Source organism: Onychomys torridus, chromosome 8 (genome assembly GCF_903995425.1).
Source record: "Onychomys torridus chromosome 8, mOncTor1.1, whole genome shotgun sequence".
Classification (NCBI taxonomy): Eukaryota; Metazoa; Chordata; class Mammalia; order Rodentia; family Cricetidae; genus Onychomys; species Onychomys torridus.
In genome coordinates this window covers 4278030-4294191 of record NC_050450.1, presented here as the reverse complement: position 1 = coordinate 4294191, position 16162 = coordinate 4278030, and positions in this window count along the sequence as shown.

The following is a 16162-nucleotide window of genomic DNA, read 5'->3' as shown; positions in this document are numbered from 1 at the left end:
CTTCCATATTGTAGCCCATCATTGAAGGAAGTTAGTATAGGAACTCAAACAGGGCCAGAGCTGGGAGGCAGGAGCTGATGCAAAAGCCATAGAGAAGTGCTGCTTACTGGTGATAGTGCCACGAATGTTATGGGAATAACCAAACATTCTGGCCTAATTCACACTCTAGCATCTCAAGGCACATTGCTCATCTTGGCTTTTCTGGATGGATTTAAGGCTCATGCCAAAAGACTGAACTTATCTCTGGTACTATGGACTGGGACAGGAACCCATAAATAGGTAGGTCATATGCCTTGGAAGAGAATTTAGTACTGTTATTCTGTTAAATGGACATTGTATCAAATGGCTAAAGCAAAGCAAAGCTTAAAATCAGCTGGGCAGACTCCAAGTTCTGCATCTCCATGTCTAATGTCAAAGTGTTCTTCAGATCTCCAACTCCTTTCAGCTTTGTTGACTGCAATATACTTTTTTTCTCTTGGACTGGTTCTATATCCTGTTAGCAGCTCTGCTCAACAGGTATACCATAGCTCTGGCATCTCCAATATTTTGGGGTATCCAAGGCAACCCAGGCTTCAACTTCACAGCTTCACACAATGGCCTCTCTAGGCCTCCATTTAGGGACACTTCTGATACATGCCTGGCCTCAGTGGCTTCCTTAGCTGTGGAGGCACATTTCATAGCCCCTTTCTTCTATCCTTAACTCTAAAGCCAGAACCACATGGCGGAAGCTGCCAAGTTCTGCTGCTTGCTGGGGCCAAAACATGGCCCCTTTATATAATTATATTTTCACCAGCTTTCTGTTTTTTATGGTTACCTTCACTGACTAAATTTGGCCTAGAAATTTCTCTGTAGACCAGGCTGGCCTCCAACTCAGATATCTGCCTGCCTCTGCCTCTGGAGTGCTGGGATTAAAGGTGTGGGCCACCACACCTAACTCTAAGACTTTCTTTAATTCCTTTTCACAAGTTGGAAACTTAGCTGGGTGGGATCTTTCCTTGAGGTCCCTACTCTCTTTATTCCATTTCTTAATCTGTTTATCTCCTTGAATGAAGGACTTGTCAGTCTACTCTCTTGTAGCATCCAGGACCACTTGCCTAGAGGTAGAGCACCATCCATTCTACATCAATTATCAATAAAGAAAATGCAACATAAGCTTGTCCACAGGTCAGTCTGATGAGGCCATTTTTTCAGTTGAGGTTCCTCATTTCCAAATGACTCTAGCTTGTTGAAATGAAACTTATTGGTGGAATTATTAAGGCCACTCCATGTAGTTAAAAGGGAGGTTTATTTTGTGGGGTAACTTACAAGTAAAGGGATATGTAACAGGGTCTGGGAAAGGTATGGCGCAGTCCAGAGGTGTTCTCTGGAGAACTCTGCTCGGTCTACCTCTAGCGTCCAGGGTCCAGGAACCAAGAGAGCTGGCGCATCCGGATCTTGGGTCTTCAGTGTCCTCTCTCACCCAGTCTTGTAGGCGTGACAGTTACCGGAGCCTCAATGGGGGTTGGAACTTCCAGATCAAAGCTGGAATGGCTACCCACTACAGAAACTAGTAAGTATGATAGACCCTTTGTCTTGACACACAAACACACCACTGTCAAACCATAACCTTTCCTTTTTTGTTGTCCCTAAGATTTCATATTAATATCTGTCAGGAGCCATTATCATGAGCTATTACAGGCCACAGGATAATATAGCCATCATTTGATAAGGTCAAGCCATTAGAACTAAGGATTCTACTGGAGGAAACCATCACACAAGGCATTTTGCAATTATTGCCTTTTGAATGAATTGGCTGTTTTCTTGCTGTAGCCTTTTCCCATCTGTTACAAATTTGGGATTTATTTTCCACAGTTTAGAAATGTTTGATCATCTTTGGGCACAATCTCCCTTATGCATTTGGTATGTATTGATTATATCCCCAGCTATGTGTGAAAACAGTCACACAGTAAAAACCTGCTTCCCACAACCAGATCTTTGTTCTTTTCTCCAATGTAAATGTAGAGATCTGTCTTCCTACAACTATTCTTTGCCCTGGCCAGCAGGGCTTCAACAGGGGCGACCCACCTGTGGGAGCGAATGAGAGACAGGGGACACAAGAGACGACAGCAAGACAAGATTCTGATCAAGCCGCCAATCTTTATTTCTCTCCGCATGGCTTATATAGCATAAGAGGGGAAGGGGAGGAAGGAGGGAAAGGGAAAAGGGGCGTGTAGAACATGTGAGGCAGATCATGTAACTGCGAGATGTCGGCTAAGGTCACTAGTCAAGGGCAGTTTATTCTGTTGCTAGGCTACCTGACCATGGAATGCTCTTTACGTTCGGTTGTCATGGCACCTGACTGTGGGATGTTCTCTTATCTTTGGGGGCCTCTGGTTACTGCTCTGGGAAGGGGCTTATGACTTGTTCTCTGGTCTAGCTAGTACTTTCCATAGTTCATGTTTGGTTCCTGACATCTTGGTCCCTAACTATTCTTATTGGCAGACATTTGGTCAGTGTTATGTGTCCAGGCAAAAGTATCTCATTTGAGACATTCTCAGACACCCAAGGACATAGAATTATGACATGTCTAAAATTATTGATTTATAGTCTTAGAGCTGTGGACTCACTCTGCCAAGAGATAGGAAAGTACGCCTTCAAGCTAACCTCACACTAACAAATTCTTAACTCCTTGTACTTACTTTCACTTTGGCTTATTGATTAGCTTATTATCTACGACACTTAGGAATGCACATAGACTCCCCTTTTCCCTTCTTAGATTTCCCTACTTGATTTAAGGTCTCTCTCCCTCTCATTTGACCCCATTCCCTTTAGGAGTTCACTGAGGCTTTTCTACTCACCTCCCCCTAGAGTCATAAAGAAAGCCTGACAGTCGCTAACTGGTGAAACTCTTATTGGCCTTTTATGACCCTGAAAGAATTCAAGCCTTATGACCTTGCTCTGGCCAGAGAATTGCTAATTATATGTGTATAAAAACTAGAAACTTCAGAGACTCAGGGTAGAATAAAGAGAACAGAGAGAGCAGAGGCAGAGCAATAAAGAGACATTGATAGAAAGAATATGGTGTAAGTAGATTTATTCCTCTTCCCTCAGATTAGGTTTTTTTTTCTTTTTTCTTTTTTTTTTTTTGCTTTTCGAAACAGGGTTTCTCTGTGTACCTTTGGAGGCTGTCTTGGAACTCGCTTTGTAGACCAGGCTGGCCTCGAACTCACAGAGATCCACCTGCCTCTGCCTCCCAAGTGCTGAGATTACAGGCATGCACCACCACTGCCAGCCAGATTAGTTCTTTCACTGGTTGTAGAGTCTCTTTTGAACTCTAGGAGAAAGTCTTTGAGATGGGACCTTAAAAGCTTTTAATAAATATCAACATCACAATATAAAATATTCTAACTTTTAAAGGTCCCACAGCCCTTAAAAATTTCAACAATTTAAAAGTTCATTGTCCTTAAAATACCCAAAATCTGTCTGAAATTCCAAATATCTGTAAAATTCCAAAGCCTCTTAACTGTAGGCTCCTGTAAAAAAAAAAAAAAAAAAGTTAAATATTTTCTTACTCCAAGAGGGAAGAACCAGGCACTGTCACAATCAGATCAAAGCAAAACCAAAGTCAAGCAGAGTGAAACTCAATGGCAGGCCTTTGGGACTACTAAATTTCAAAGGGATTGCCAAGCACATATAGCACATCTTAGAGGCTCCGGCCAGCTCCTGCTCTTCTTGGTGGTTATCTGAAGGTATTGGCACTTCCAAAATGCTGCATTCTCCTGCTGTGATTGGGTTGCACTTCTACCAACAGTCTCTTCTGGGCCTTCTTCAGGGACTCTGATCCTGCTACATGATGTCATATGTAAACTTCTCTCCAGCACCCTTCAATTCTGGTGCTTCTCCTTTAGGCTACACATTTACCAAGGGCTCTTCCCATTTCTCCTGGTACCAAGACTCAGCAATTCTCCATGATTCCTTCATGTCTCAACAACCAGTACTACCTGGAAAACTCTTACATGTTACCAAGTTTGGCTGATAGTACAAGAATCAGTCTTGGCCCATCTAGATCACACCTTATGTGTGCTGACCCTGAGGAAACACTTCCCAGAAGAGTCTGCCTCATTACTGCTCGTCTTTTCTTGTTATTTACTCTTCTATCATAAAATACATCCCAACTGCAGCCTCCTGTCCTTCCACTCCTCCCAGTCCCCTGCTTCCTCCCACCCCCAGGTCCATTTCTTTTCTGTTTCCCCTCAGAAAAGTGCAGGCTCCCCAGGGATATCAAGCAACCATGGCATAACAGGATGCAATAAGACAAGGTGCAAGCCCTTATATCTATTGAGAAAAATTTTGTGGAGTACAGGTTTTTAAAGTGTGACCTAATGATTTTTTGGATTTCCTTGGTGTAGTGGTTTGAATGAAAATGGCCCTCATAGACCCATAGGAAGTGATACTGTTAAGAAGTGTTGCTTTGTGGGGGTAGGTGTGGCTTTGTTGGAGGAAGAATGTCACTGGGAGTGGATTTTGGGGTCTTAAGATGCTCAAGCTAGGTTCAGTGTCTTACTCTTTTCCTACTGCCTGCTGATCTAGGTATAGAATTCTCAGCTACCTATCCAGCACCACATCTGCCTGCATGCTGCCACACTTCCTGTCATGATAATGAATTGTAATGCAGCCCCAATAAAATGCTTTCTTCATAGAATTGCCATAGTCATTGTGTCTTTTCATAGCAATAGAAATCCTAACAAAGACACTTGGTGTCTCTGTTATGTTCCCCCTTTCATTTCTGATTTTGTTAATTTGGATATTCTCTCTTCATCTTTTAGTTAGTTTGGATAAGGGTTTGTCCATCTTGATTTTTCTCAAAGAACCAGCTCTTTGTTTCATTGATTCTTTGTATTATTCTGTTTGTATTTTATCGATTTCAGCCCTCAGTTTGTTTGTTTTCTGCTGTCTACTCTTGAGCATGCTTGCTTCTTTTGTTCTAGAGCTTTCAGGTGAGCTGTTAAGTTGGTAGTTTAAGATCTCTCCTTTTATGTATATATAGGCACTTATGAACTTTCCTCTTAGCATGACTTTCATTGTGTCTCATAAGTTTGGGTATGTTGTGCATTCATTTTCATTGAATTCTAGGAAGTCTCTAATTTCTTTATTTCTATCTTGACCAATTTTTTTGTTCAGTGTAGAGTTATGAAGTTTCCATGAGTTTTTAGGTTTTCTATTATTGCTGAAATCCAGCCTTAATCTTGGTGCTCTGATAGGATGAAGGGGTTTACTTCAATTTTCTTATATCTGTTGAAACTTACCTTGTCACCAAGTATGTGGTCAGTTTTAAAGAAAGTTCTGTGAGATGCCAAGAAGAAGGTGTTTGGGTGAAATATTTTGTAGATATCTGTTAGGTCCATTTGGTTTATAATGTCTGTTAGCTCCAGTGTTTCTCTGTTTAGTTTTGTCTAGATGACCTGTCCATTGGTGAGAGTGGGGTATTGAAGTCTCCCACTATCAATGTGTCAATCTGTGTTTTAAGCTTTCATAATGTTTCTTTTTTTTTGAGACAGGGTTTCTCTGTGTAGCTTTGTGCCTTTCCTGGATCTCGCTCGGTAGACCAGGCTGGCCTCGAACTCACAAAGATCCCTCTGCCTCTGTCTCCCAAGTGCTGGGATTACAGGTGTGTGCCACCACTGCCCGGCTCATAATGTTTCTTTTACAAATGTAGGTGACCTTGCAATTGAGGCATGGATTTTCAGAATTGAAATGTCATCTTTGTGGATTTTTTCCTTTGATGATTATGAAGTATACTTCCCCATCTCTTTTGTTTAATTTTGGTTTGAAGTCTATTTTGTTAGAGATTAGAATAGCTACACCAGCGATTCTTAGGTCCATTTTCTTAGAAAATCTTTTTCCAACCCTTTACTTGGAGGTAGTGTCTATCTTTGATGGTGAGGTGTGTTTCTTGTATGCAGCAAAAGGATGGATCCTGTTTTCATATCTTTTCTGGTTTTTTTTTATGTCTTTTTATCAGGGAATTGAGCCCACTGATAGTGAGAGACAATAAAGACTAATGATTGTTAATTCCTGTTATTGTTGTTGTTGATGGTGATGGTGGTGGTGGTGGTGGTGTATGTGTGTGTGTGGTTTCATTTGGTTTTGCTGGTATGAGATTCTGTATTTCCTTGGTTTGGAGTTTTCCTTCTCATACCTTCTGTAGGGCTGGATTTGTAGATAGATACTGTTTAAATTTGACTTTATCATAGAATATCATAGAAACAAGATGTTTTCTCCATCTTTGATGATTGAAAGTTTTGCTGGGTATAGTATTCTGGGCTGACATCTGTAGTCTCTGAGTCTTCAGGACATCAGTCCAGATCTTCTGGCTTTTAGGGTCTCCATTGAGAAGTTGGGTGTAATTCTAATACGTCTGTCTTTATGTGTTACTTGACTGTTTTCCTTTGCAGCTTTTAATATTCTCGGTTCTTGTCTTTAGTGTTTTGATTTTTATGTGGTGAGTGGACTTTTTTTTCTGGTCCAGTCTATTTGGTGTTCTGTGAGCTTCTTGTATCTTTATGCATCTCCTTCTTTAGGTTAGACAATTTTTTTTTAATGATTTTGTTGAAAACATTTTCTGGGCCTTTGACCTGGGATTCTTCTCCTTCTTCTATTTTTATTATTCTCAGGTTTGGTCTTTTTGTAGTGTTTTGGATTTCCTGGATGTACCAGAAATTTTTTAGATTTAACATTTTCTTTGGTGATCTAATCTATTTCTTCTCCTGTAATTTTAATGTCTGAGATTCTATCTTCTATGTTTTGGATTCTGTTGGTGATGCTTGCACATATATATATTCACATTTTTATATATATATATATTTATTTCTTTTTTCTTTTTTTGTTTGGTTTTTTGAGACAGGGTTTCTCTGTGTAGCTTTGTGCTTTTCCTGGGACTCACTTGGTAGCCCAGGCTGGCCTTGAACTCACAGAGATCCGCCTGGCTCTGCCTCACGAGTGTTGGGATTAAAGTTGTGCACCACCATCACCCAGCTATGCTTGCATATTCTTATTCACTTACCTAGATTTTTCATTTCCAGAATTACCTCAATTTGTGTTTATTGCTTCTATTTCCATTTTCAGGTCTTGAACAGTGTTATTTAAATCCTTCAACTGTTTGTTTTTTTCTTGGCTTTCTTTATGGGATTTACTCATTTCCTCCAATTTCTTGTTTGTCTTTTCCTCAATTTCTTTAAGGGGTTTATTAACTTCTTTATGGACCTCTATCATCTTCATAAAGTTGGTTTTAAGATCTTTTTCTTATGCTTCAGCTGTGTTGGAATAGTCAGTATATCCCACTGCTTGTTGTAGTGGGATAGCTGGATTATGGTAGTGATGTATTGCCCTGGCTATTGTTTGTGTTCTTATACTTGTGTCTAGGCATCTGGGATTGGGGTAATCACAGGTCTAGGTGCCAATTTCTGGGTTTGTCTTTGTTGAATGGATTTTTCTTCCTTGTTTTCTGTTTCCTTTTTGGTATTTTGGTCTATGTGGCCTGTGATTGATCACAGGGTCTCCACCTGAGTTGGGATCTGTCATGGCCTCTTGTAGAGCAGGGTTGTCTCCATCCAAGTTGGGGGCCAGAACATGTTGATGAAGAGGGAAGAGGGGACTGGGGATATTGTAGGGGGCACTGAGAGAGTGGAGAAGGACTGCAGGTGGGTGGCCTATCTGGAGTTCTGGTGGCTGGTATGGCTTCTGGTCTGGTAGGGAGTCTCTGCCTAAGTTGGGGACTGGGATATGGTGATGAGGAGGGTAGGGGGATTGAGGTAGTGTTGGAGTAGGGGCACTAATAAAGTAGAGGAGGTCCATGAGTGGGCTGCCTACCTGGTTTTCTGGCAGAAGTGGCCTGTGTTTGGGCAGGGGTGTCTGCTGGAATTGGGGGCTTATACACTGTGATGAGGTGGAGGGAGAATTGATGATTGAGTCTTGGAAGCTAGAGAGTGGGAAGTATACATACTTGGGTAGCCTACATGGTCTTCTGAAAGGCATGTCCTGTGGTTGGGCAGGAAGTACTGCCCAAAGGAACTGAGAGAGTTGCTGGTCTCTTCCTTCTCCTCCTCCCCTTCTTCTTCTTCTTCTTCTTCTTCTTCTTCTTCTTCTTCTTCTTCTTCTTCTTCTTCTTTGAGACAGGACCTCATTGTGTAGCCCTGGCTGTCCTAGAACTTAATCTGTAGACCAGACTGGCTTCATGCCACTACTGTCCTACATGTTGCTGGTTTCTGATTTTCAGCACTAACTGACCAGTATTGATTGTCCCAGTAAAGTAATGGCTTCACTTTACTAGTTCTTAATTCAAAATATCACATAAATAGCCCTGAGAGACTCCTTAAGGGACTTTCAAAATTTCCCTCTGCAAGTTCACAAGCTTCCATTTCCTGCATTGCTGTCAACATTCTTATTTTCCAAGCTCCCACAGAATATCCCATTGGAGCACTCACCCCTAAATGGGATGCCTCAAGACAACAACAACAACAACAACAACAACAACAACAAACCTAACAACAAAAATAAACAAAAAAGCAAAAAAGATAAAAATGAACACAAAAACCACATTTTGTGTGGATCAACTACTCCTGAACATAATCCCTTCCCTGGCCTGTGGTTGATGTCCTCACTGTCATTTCACTGGAGAAAGTTGATTTTTTTTCTCTCCATAGCAGGTATCAATTGAAAATAGCCTTCTTGGTTAAGGTTTGTGTCCACTTGCCCTTCTCAGTGCTGGGATTTTGTCTGATTAGAACCAGTTTAGGGCCTTGTGCATGCTGTCACAATCTCTGTGAGTTATTATGAGTCCTGTTGTGTCAGGAACATTTCTTTGGAGTCATCTGCCTCCTTTTCTACATAGATCCCTGAGCCTTGAGGAGAGAAGTTTAATAAAGGCATCCCATTCAGGGGTGAGTGCTCCAAGGTGTCTCACTCTCTACACATTGTTCAGCTGTGGATCTTTTTGTTAACTACTTACTATCTACTACAAGAAGAAGCTTCTCTGAGGACTGAGTGATTCTTTGCTCTATGGGTATAATGGCATGTTATTAGGAGTCATTTTATTGCTATGTTCTTTTAGCAGAATAATATAGATTTTTGCCCTAGGCCCATGACCTATCTAATTTCAGGTTCTTGGCCATTATAGAAGTGTCCTATATGGTTTCTATCTCATAGAGTGGGCCTTAAATTCAACCAGAAAGTGGTTGGTTACACCAATAACATTTGTGCCACGATTACACCAATATATCTTATATGTAAGTCTCTGTTTATGTCATGAATTATAGCTGAGTGAAACCAATAATTACTTTTCTCCACTGATAGTGTGCATTGTACCTTCCAGCCCCATAAACTGGTCAGGGGTGTGAAGCTTCTAGTTGGACACAAGATCAATTTCTCCATGTTCAATGATGTAAGTAAGTTATATTTTCAGCAATAGGGCCTGGCTATCATGTTATGGAGGGTAACCAATAGTTTTGGTAATAGCCTGTAATGTTTGGGAGACTCTATGGGACACCTTTAGCCACTGACTCCAAAAGATATAACCCACACTTGGTACTAGAGGTTTTACTTAGTGGCATAAGATGTCTAGTTAGCGCATTGTCTCTCCCAGTATATGGTGACTCCCTTTAAATTAATTTCAAATATGTATAAATCTTAAAAACTTCTAAAAACTTTCAAAAGGCCATTAGTGTTAGTTATCTCTCCCCACATTCCATCCTTCACTCTGCCCTCCCATCACTTTTCCCATTGAGTCCCCCCTATTCTAGTTTCACCTTTATGTCTTTATAATGCTATGCTCTGTTTCTCATTCTTGGGAAGATCCCTTCCTCCTCTTTGGTTCCTTACTAGCTGCATGACCTCTGTGCATATTTTAAATGAAACACACACATCTAAAGTTTAAAAGCTTACATCCACATGTAAGAAAAAATATGCAATATTTGTCTTTTTTAAAATCTCACTCAGGATGATTGTTTACCTGAAAATTTCATTTTTTTTAAACAGCTGAATAATATTTTATTATGCAAATGCATGTCATTTTTATTACCCATTCATTAGTTGATGGACATCTTGGCATTTTACAATTTCTGGCTATTGTGAATAGGTTAGCAATGAACAGAGATAGGTAAGTACCTCTGGAATAAGCTGTGTATTTCTGTGAGTACTTGCCCAAGAGCGGTATAATTGGATTTGTGGTAGATCTATTTTCAGATTTTTGAGAACTATTGATTTGCTATGCTGACTTCCACAGGGCCTGTATCAGTTTGCACTCCTACCAACAATGAATCAGTGTTTCCCTTCACCCACATTCACACCAGCTTGAGCTATCGTTCATTTATTTATCTTGGCCATTCTGACTGGCATAATATGAAATCTCAAAGGAGTTTTGATTTGCATTTCCCTGATGACTAAAGATATAGAACATTTTAAAAGTGTTTTCCAGCCATTTGTGTTTCATCTTTTGAGAACTCTCTGGTTAGTTCTCTACCCCATTTAAAATTGGGTTATTTGTTTTCCTGATTTTCACTTTTATTGAGTACTTTGTATATTCTAGCCACTAAGCCTCTATCAGATGTAAAATTGGTACAGATTTTTCCCCATTCTGTAGGCTGTGGCTTTACTCAAATGATGGTGTCTTCAGCTGTACAGAAGCTTTTCAGCTTTATGGGGTCCCATTTATTTTTTGTCTTAGTGCCCGTGCTAGCAATATCCTGTACAGCAAGTCCTTTCCTATGCTAATCACTTCAAGCTTATTTCCTACTTTCTTTCCTATCAGGTTTAGGGTATCAGGTTCTTTTGTTGGGTCATTGATCTATTTGGAGCTGAGTTTTGTGCACAGTGATAGATATGTATCTATTTGCATTCTTCTATCTATCCACGTATGGTAAAAGGATGTAAAAAGGTATTCCAAGTAAGTGGATGTAAGAAGCAGGGCAGTGTGACAAAATAGTCTTCAATTCTAAACTAATCAGAAGAGGTAGGGAAGGACACTACATACTCATCAAAGGAAAAAGCCACCAAAGTTTTTCAATTATAAACATCTATTCACCAAACACTAGGACACACAAGTGCATAAAAGAAATATTACTATAGTAGAAACTGCATATTGACTCTCATACAGTGGTAATGGGTGACTTCAATACTCCACTTTCTCCAAAAGACAGATCTGTAGACAAAAACTAAACAGAGAAATGCTGGAATTAGAAAACATCCTAAATCATGTGGACCTAGTAGATATTTATGTATCATTTTACCCACACACTTTTTTTTTTTCCTCTGCCGCCCATGGAACTTTCTCCAAACTTGACCACATACTTGAACACAAATCAAGTTCTAACAAATATAAGAAAATTTAGTATTAAGGCCAAGGCTTGGGCTGAAAGAGATGAAAAAAATTGAAAAAAGGCCTGATCCAAAATGAAGTAAAAGGAGTGGTGCCCTCAGGGAAAGACACTACCCAGCTAAGCTTCTAACTTGTAAAAAAGAAAAGCCCAGGGAACTGTCTACTCCTAAAAATGAGTAACAAAGTAAAACTTCTGCAAATGTGATTCAAAGTGGCCAGGCTCCATCCTATGAAGCTTGTCACAGCATTTGCCCCACTCCTGGTAACAACTTCTTCTATCTTAGTTACTTTTTTACTGGTGTTCTGGGATTCCATGATCAAGGCAACTTATAAAATAAATTGTTTAATTTGGTGCTCATGGTAAGAGTCCATGATGGTGGAATAAAGACAGATGGTAGGAATAGCTGAGAGCTCACATCTTGATTCTCAAGTTGGAGGCAGAGAAGGGGTGTGGAAAAAGAGAGAGGGAATGGCATGAGTCTTTGGAACCCCAAAGCCCACCCCCAGTAACACATTTCCTCCAACAAGACCACACCTTCTAATCTTTCTCAAATAGTTCTAAGCACTCAAACATAGGAGCCTATGGGAGTCATTCTCATTCCAACCTCCATAAAGATCTTCACCAACACTTTTTAAATTGTTCAAAAAAAGCAGAAACAAAGCACTTTAAAAAATGCCTTTTACAAAATCAGTATTATTCTAAAAGCAAAACAAGGTTAAAAACAACACAAATTGAAAATTATAGGTCAGTATCCACAATGAACATATATACAAAAGTTCTCAACAAAATACTCACAAACTAAATACTGGCACATCTAAAAAAGGCCATCCACCATGACCAGCTGACCTTATCTGGAAGATACATGGATTGTTCAATATATGTAAATCAATAAATATAAATGCACTTAAGGACAAAACACCCATGACTATTTTAGTTGATTAAGAAAAGGCCTTTGGGGTTGGGGATTTAGCTTAGTGGTAGAGCGCTTGCCTAGCAAGCACAAGGCCCTGGGTTCAATCCTCAGCTTAAAAAAAAAAAAAAAAAAAGGAAAGAAAAGGCCTTTGACAAAATCCAACATATTTTCATGATAAAAATCCTACTCAAGAGAGTAGGAGTGGAAGGAAAATGTCTGTCTTAGCGTTTCCAATGTCTTAGGGTTTTCAATGCTGTGATTTTCTCAATTGAGGTTTCCTCCTCTCAGATGTGTGTCAAGTGGACATAAAACCAGCCAGTACAATGCCTCAACACAATAAATATTTTATATGACAAAACCACAGCTAACATCATCCTAAATGGAGAAAAACCTGATGCAATTCCATTGAAATCAAGACCAAGACATGGCTGTCCACTATCTGAACTCCTTTTCAATATGGTGCTTGAAGTACTAGCTAGAGCAATAATGCAAGAAAAGGAAATTAAAGGGCTACAAATAGGAAATGAACCTATCAGAGCATGTATTTATACAGGATATGGTATTACATAAACAGATGCAAAAAATTCCACCAGAAAACTTCTAGAAATGACCAAAAAGTTCAGCAAAATGGCCTGATACAAGATCACCTAACAAAAATCAGTAGCCTTTCTGTATACCAATAACAAACTCTGGGAAATCCATCATGGGAACACTTGCATTTGCAATAGCAACAACAAAATAGCTAAGAATTAACTTGAAAAGAGGAATCAAAGATCTCTACAATGATGATTTTAACTCTCTGAAGAAAAAATTGAGGAAGACACCAGAAGGCAGAAAGATCTCCTATGCTCATGGACTGGTAAAATTAATATTGTGAAAATGATCATTCTACTTAAAGCAATTTACACATTCAATATAACTCCAACAAAATACTCACAACATTCTCCACAAGAATAGAAAAACTATCCTGAAATTCATAGGGAACAACAAAAGAACCAGGGATGGCCTAGGCAATCCTTAGCAAAAAGAATAATGTGGAAGAATTACCATATCAGATGTCATGCTACAGTAATAAAAATAGCATAGTATTAGCACAAAAGCAGACATGTAGACCTATGGAACAAGTTAGAAGACCCAAACATGAATGCAAATGACTACAGAAATATACATATTGAACAAAGATACAAAAAATACACAATGGAGAAAACTCTTTAACAAAGGGTGCTGGGAAAAGTGGGTGCCAAATGTAGAAGAATAAAATAGACCCATGTCTATCACCCTGCACAAAAATCAACCCCAAAAGAATGAAATACTTCAATGTGAAACCTGAAATGCTAAAATAGCTGAAAGGAAACAGGCATTATCCTATAAACTATAGATACAAGGAAGGATATTCTGAATCAGACTCTATTTGATCAGAAATTAAGGTCAACAATGACAAATGAGATCTTGTAAAACTTGAAAGCTTCTATATATTAAAGAGTCACTTGAGCATAGAATGGTTCCACAGTATGGGGCGGAACCTTTGACAACTGTACATCTGATAAAGGATTTCTATTCAGGATATACAAAGCAACAAAGACTCAGGAAAACAATCAATTAAAATGGGTTACAGATCCGAACAGAGAGTTCATGAAAGGAGAAATAAAAATCTTGAATAAACATTTAAAAGAATCTTTTCACATCCTTAGCAATCAGGAAAATGCAAATTAAAACAATTGTGAGATTTCATCTTACCTGATTCAGAGTGGCCAAGATCAAAAAGACAACTGACAACAAATGCTGGCGGAGATAGACGGAGTGGGATCCTAATTCACCAAGACTGATCTATTTATTGTGTATCCAGTGTTCTGCCTGCACATATCCCTGCAGGCCAGAAGAGGGCGCCAGATCTCATTACAGAGGGTTGTGAGCCACCATGTGGGTGCTGGGTATTGAACTCAGGACCTCTGGAAGAGCAAACAGTGCTCTTAACCTCTGAGCCATCCATCTCTCCAGCCCCCTAATTCACTGTTAATGGAATTATAAACTGGTACAGCCACTGTAAAAATCAGCATGGAGAATTCTTGAAAAGTTAAAAATTAATCTACCATATGACCCAACTATGCCATTCCTTGGTATATGCCCAAAGTACCTGACATTATAGTTTGTGGATATCTGCTTAGACATTTCATTGCCTCTCTAGTCACAATAGCTAGGAAATGGAAATCTCCTGAATATCCTTAAACTGATAAATAATGGGTTGTAGTACACATATACAATGGAATATTACTCAGCAGGAAAGAAAAATAAAATCATGAAAAATTCTGGCAAATGTATGGAACTAGAAAATATTATATTGAGTGAGACAGGCCAACTCAGAAAGACATTGTCCCATGTTCTTTCTCATCTGTGGTATCTAGCTTCATATCTTCAGATGTGAGTCTATAACCTGGAGTAAAAAGGGACCATGGGTAGGGGGAGCTCTAGAGAAGCAAATAGCAGAATACAGGCTATATGAAGGGGAAACAGGAAAAAATAGGGAAGGCTTTAACTGGGCAGGAGAAAAGGGAGAAAAGGGAAAGAAGAGATCAGTACAGGAAAGGAAGGGTAAATAATATGAAGGATGCTTGAAAAAGACATAGGGAATCTTTTATATATATATAAATTTACATATAATACTTAAAACTGTATGTGTATATGTGTATATATAGTTTAAATGAAGTTATGCCGCTTGGGCTGACAATGTTTTCCCCAAGAGCCACAGATTATCTAACAAAAAACCTGGTGTCTTAGTTGATGATCTATTGCTGTGAAGAGACACCATGATCAAGGTAACTCATAAAAGAAAGCAGTTAATTCAGGCCTTGCTTACAGTTTCAGAGGTTTAGTTCATTATCATGATGGTAGTATGCATGGCTCTGGAGCAGCAGCTGAGAACTACATCTTGGTCCACAGGCCAACAGAGGAGAGAGGGGGCGGGGACTGGGCCTTGCACAGGTTTTGAAAACCTCAGAGCTCACTCTCAGTGACATACTTCCTCCAACAAGGCCACTTCTACTTCAGTAAAGTGACGTCCCCTTCATCTTTGTAATCCTTTCAAACAGTTTTATTCCCTGATGACTAAGCATGAGTCTGGGGGCTCATTTTATTCAAACCACCACATTCCACTTCCTGGCTTATAGTCACATAATAATGCAAAATGCATTTAGTCCAATTTCAAAAGTCCCCATTGATAGGAAATCACAACATGTCCACACGGTTGGGCTTTCCCGGCGGACCGCCTAGTTATTTCCGGTTCAAAATAGCCATTTCCAGGTCAGAACATCTTTCGTGGCTAGGACTCCGTGGCTTTACATGGTTGCGTATGTAAAGCGCTTGCGTGGAGTAGCCACATGCGGTCCTGTACGCATGCGCGGCTCACTCTTTAAAAAGCCGGCGCCATTTTGCACAAGTCTCTCTTCTCTCCTCTCTTCTCTCTCTTCTCTCCTCTCCTCCTCTTCTCTCCTCTCCTCACTCACGTGTGTGCTTCACACAGGCCTGTCACCTCTATCCTCTATTAATAAACAACTCTTCTGTGGATTTGTCATGTTCGGGATGTGTTCCTCGCAGGGTAAGAACGCCAACTCAGTAACTAATATCCATAGTCTTGTTAGGGTCAACGTACAAAACAGAGAGCTTCACTCCGATATCAGGTCATAAATGAAGCTTTACTTTAACACAAGCTCGTGGGGCACCAGCGCGAACAAGCTGGTGACCCCAAGTTTGAGGCTCACAGGCCTTTTATGAGGCAGTTCTACCAGGGCAGGGGAGTGGGGTCACCCCGAGTGCAGACACCTGGACGCCAGATGTCTCTGCAGTCTTTCTCAGAGTCTGGGTAGGTAAACGAATTCCAAGCTTATCTAGCAAGGGGTTATTT